Source organism: Boleophthalmus pectinirostris, unplaced genomic scaffold (genome assembly GCF_026225935.1).
Source record: "Boleophthalmus pectinirostris isolate CB_2022bp ecotype Guang Dong unplaced genomic scaffold, ASM2622593v1 HiC_scaffold_15, whole genome shotgun sequence".
NCBI lineage: Eukaryota > Metazoa > Chordata > Actinopteri > Gobiiformes > Gobiidae > Boleophthalmus > Boleophthalmus pectinirostris.
Window position 1 is genome coordinate 2,495,162 of NW_026571070.1, and position 4,403 is coordinate 2,499,564.

General features: G+C 44.1%; 1 protein-coding gene across 1 annotated transcript in view; it reads left to right on the forward strand.

The window, feature by feature from the left end:
- Positions 1-314: 314 nt before the first annotated feature.
- The window catches only part of rnf152 (ring finger protein 152), a 30,042-nt gene continuing 25,953 nt past the window's right edge, over positions 315-4,403 (forward strand). The window contains exon 1 of the mRNA XM_020927598.2: positions 315-544. The gene's annotated coding sequence lies outside the window, so the exon portion shown is untranslated. The remainder of the gene's footprint in view (positions 545-4,403) is intronic.

A 4,403-nucleotide genomic window follows, 5' to 3' on the forward strand; every position in this document is an offset into this window, starting at 1 on the left:
TTAGTCCTGGTTTAGACCTGGTTTAGTCCTGGTTTAGTCCATGATTGGCCTTAGTTTAGACCTGGTTTAGTCCTGGTTTAGTCCCTGGTTTAGACCTGGTTTAGTCCTGGTTTAGTCCTGGTTTAGACCTGGTTTAGACCTCTGGTTTATGGTCATTATCCTGCTCCTCTCGGTTCCTGTCAGGTCAGCTCCTCCTCCTCCTCCTCCTCCTCCTCCTCCTCTTCCTCCTCTGTACCGAGCAGCGGCGTCCAGCGCGCACGGACCCACCGGAGCGTCCACATCTCCGCGTCCCCGCCCCCGCTCTGCCCGCCGCTCTGCCCGCCGCTCTGCCCCCCGCCGTGTGCCCGCTCTGCCCTCGCTCTCTCCCCCGGCCGCAGCGCGACTCTGCCCCCGCCGCTCCCGCTCCATCCCCGGGGCGCGGAGGAGGAGGGCGTCACCGCGGCGCCGCTGTCAGAGCCGTAAACAGACCTCGGAACCGACCCGGATCCAGCTCTCACACGGACTCTTTGTTTCCAGAAAAGGGGAGAATCGGACTCGGATCCAGGTAAACACGTCCGCCGCTCGGGGTTTTTGCGTCAAACTTGCAGAACCGTGTCGGATTTCTTTGTCTGGTCCGCGCACAGACGCAGCCCACACGCGCTCCGCTCTTGTTTGGGTTCGCTGTGTTCACTTTTAAAGCATCGTGCAGACGCTGGCACGCTCAAGACCGGGTTTAGTTCTGCTGTAGACCTCGTTTAGACCCGGTTTAGACCCGGTTTAGACCTGGTTTAGATCTGCCGTAGACTTGGTACAGTCGTGGTGGTTTCGTTCTGGTTTGTAGTTCAGGTTGAAGTCCTAGTTCACTGCTGGTTTTGACCTGATTAGACCTGGTTTAGTCCTGGTTTAGTTCTGCTTCAGTCCTGGTTCAGTTCTGGTTCAGTTCTGGTTTAGTCCTGGTTTAGTCTTGGTTTAGTACAGGTTTAGAACTGGGTTAATCATAGTTTAGTCCTGTTTTTGACCTGATTAGTCTTGATTAGTCTTGGTTTAGTCCTGATTCAGTCCTGGTTTAGTCCTGGTTTAGACCTGGTTTACTCCTCATATAGTCCTTGCTTAGTCCTGGTTCAGTCCTGGTTTAGTCCAGGTTTAGTACAGGTTTAGAACTGGGTTAATCATAGTTTAGTCCTGTTTTTGACCTGATTAGTCTTGATTAGTTTTGGTTTAGTCCTGGTTCAGTCCTGGTTTAGTCCTGGTTTAATCTTGGTTTAGTCCTGGTTCAGTCCTGGTTTAGTCTTGGTTTAGTAAGGATTTAGAACTGGGGTAATCCTAGAGCAGTCCTGGTTTAGACCTGGTTTAGACCTGGTTTAGACCTGGTTTAGACCTGGTTTAGTGTTTTCAGTGTTTTGACCTGATTAGTCTTGATTAGTCGTGATTAGTCCTGGTTCAGTCCTGCTTCAGTCATGCTTTAGTTTGGGTTTAGTCCTAGTTTATACCCAGTTTAGACCTGGTTAAGTCCTCATATAGTCCTGGTTTAGTCCTGGTTTAGAACTGGGTTAATCATAGTTTAGTCCTGGTTTTGTCCCCGTTTTTGGTCTGATTAAGTCCTGCTTTAGTTTGGGTATAGTCTTGGTTTAGTCTTAATACTACTACTACTACTACTACTACTACTACTACTACTACTACTACTACTACTACTACTACTACTACTAATATTTAGTCTGTTTGTTTTGTTATCATTTCTCTCGTTCTTGTTTACATCCTGGTTCTGTCGGGTGCAGAGATTTTCTTCTGTTTTGTGGTTGAACAAACGTCTCTTCAGGTCCTGATTCTTGTCCTGGTTTAGTCCCAGTTTAGACCTGGTTTAGTCTTGGTTTAGTTCTGGTTTAGTCCTGCTATAGTCTTAGTCCTGGTTTCTGTCCTGTTCTAATTAAAATTGATTTTAGTGCCATAGTTTAGTCCTTTGTTATTTTCATCCTCATTTAACCCCTTTGCAGTCAAGTGTGTCCTGGTTTAGTCCTGGTCTGGTCCTGATTTAGCCCTGATTGATTCATGGTTTAGTCCTGGTCTAGTCCTGATTTAGCCCTGATTGATTCATTGTTTAGTTCTGGTTTAGTCCTGGTCTAGTCCTGATTTAGCCCTGATTGATTCATGGTTTAGTCCTGGTCTAGTCCTGATTTAGCCCTGATTGATTCATGGTTTAGTCCTGGTCTAGTCCTGATTTAGCCCTGATTGATTCATGGTTTAGTCCTGGTCTAGTCCTGATTTAGCCCTGATTGATTCATGGTTTAGTTCTGGTTTAGTCCTGGTCTAGTCCTGATTTAGCCCTGATTGATGGTTTGGTCTAGTCCTGATTTAGCCCTGATTGATTCATGGTTTAGTTCTGGTTTAGTCCTGGTGCACTCCTAGTTTGGTCTTGGTTTTGACATGATTTAATTCTGGTTCAGTCCTGATATAGACCTGATTTAGTCCTTGTATAGTTCTGGTTTAGTACGGGTTTAGACCAGTTTTAGTCTTGGTTTAGCCCTGGTTTAGTCCCAGTTTAGTCCTGATTTAGTGCTGGTTGTGTCCCAGTGTATCTTTGTTTATAGTCCTGGTTTGGTCCAGGTTTAGTCCTGGTTCAATCCAAGTACATAGTCCTGGTTTAGTCCTTGGTTTAGACCTGTTTTAGTCTTTGTTTAGACCTGGATTAGTTCTAGTTTAGTCCCATTTTTGTCGTAATTAATCCTGGTTTAGTTCTAGTTTAGTCCTGCTTTAGTCCTGGTTCAATCCATGTACATAGTCCCGGTTTAGTCCTGGTTTAGTCCTAGTTTAGTCCTTGTATAGTTATGGTTTAGTACGGGTTTAGACCTCTTTTAGTCATGGTTTAGACCTGGTTTAGTTCTGGTTTAGTCCTGGTTTAGTCATAATTAATCCTGGTTTAGTGCCAGTGTATCTTTGCTTTTAGTCCTGGTTTGGTCGAGTTTTAGGTCTACTTTAGTCCTGGTTCAGTCCATTTATATAGTCCTGGTTTAGTCCTAGTTTTGTCTTAGTTTAGTCCTGGTTCAGTCCTGGTTTCGACCTGGTTTATTCCTTGTATAGTCCTGGTTTACTACGGGTTTCAACCTGTTTTAGTCTTGGTTTAGACCTTGTTTAGTTCCAGTTTAGTCCTGAGTTAGTCCTGGTTTAGTCCAAGTGTATCTTTGATTTTAGTACTGGTTTGGTCCAGTTTTAGGTCTACTTCAGTCCTGGTTCAATCCATGTATATAGTCCATGTTTAGTCCATGTTTAGTCCATGTTTAGTCCATGTTTAGTCCATGTTTAGTCCTGTTTAGTCCTGGTTATTCCTGGTTTTGGCCTAATTTTTGCTTCTCACAGTGTTTTTTTGTCACATTGCCAGTGGTTTGTATCATGTGAGGAGGTTGTGGGTTCGACTCCTGACCCGTGAGTGTGACTGTGGCTCAGTGGTTCAGCTCTCCTCCCGTCCACCAGCAGGTTGTGGGTTCGACTCTCGTGGCGTTTGTCTGTTTTTTCTTCAGTTGTGATGAACAGTTAAACTTCTGAAGCCTCGTCTCAGAGTTTGGAAGTTCTTTTTGGAGGAGATGTGACCAAATATGGGAAAGGTCACGTCGTATCTTTCAAACTTATCATAATCTAAAAATATCAAATCCCAAATGTCCAAAAAAATCGCTTCCTGTGCTTCCAAATCCATGCCAACTTATTTTTAGGGCTGCAATTATTCACTGGAACAGCATCGAAAATCAGATTCTAATCGATTCTAAAGCCAGTATCGAAAACAGATCCTCATTTTTTGCAGGTATCGATACTAAAAACAAAACAAAATCTTTCCTGAACGATCTGGAGCTGGATCAGAACAAGTTTAAGAGCACAGAGACCAGAATAAACACACGGACCTGTTCAATTTAAGTTTATTTACACAGAGCTTTTAAAACAACTTGAGTCGCCTGAAGTGCTTCACATAAAAGTGAACAAAGAACCTGACTGGATCCTGTTGAAGGCCAAGAGAAGACGAGAGGTTTAAGTCTGGTCTTAAACTGAGTTACAGACTCAGAGGATGGACTGGGTATTAAGAAGTTGTCGATACGATACAATACCTTGATACATAGGCCACGTTATGATACAATACCTCGATACAGTGCACTTTCAGTTTGATACGATATATTTCAAATCAATCCGATACAGTTCAATAAAAAACTACTGATTAAATCACAGCTCTGGTACTAGAAAGTGGTTTAAACCAGAGGTCTTCAATCCTCGGACCGTGGACCAGGACTGGGCCGTGGATCATTTGGTACCAAAAGCCCCATATGCTGCGTGGACTGGGTCTTCTCGCGTTCCTCTAAACCAGAACTAAAATCAGGATTAAACGAGGACTAAAACAGGACTAAACCAGTTCTAAACCAGGTCTAAACCAGGACTAAACCAGGTCT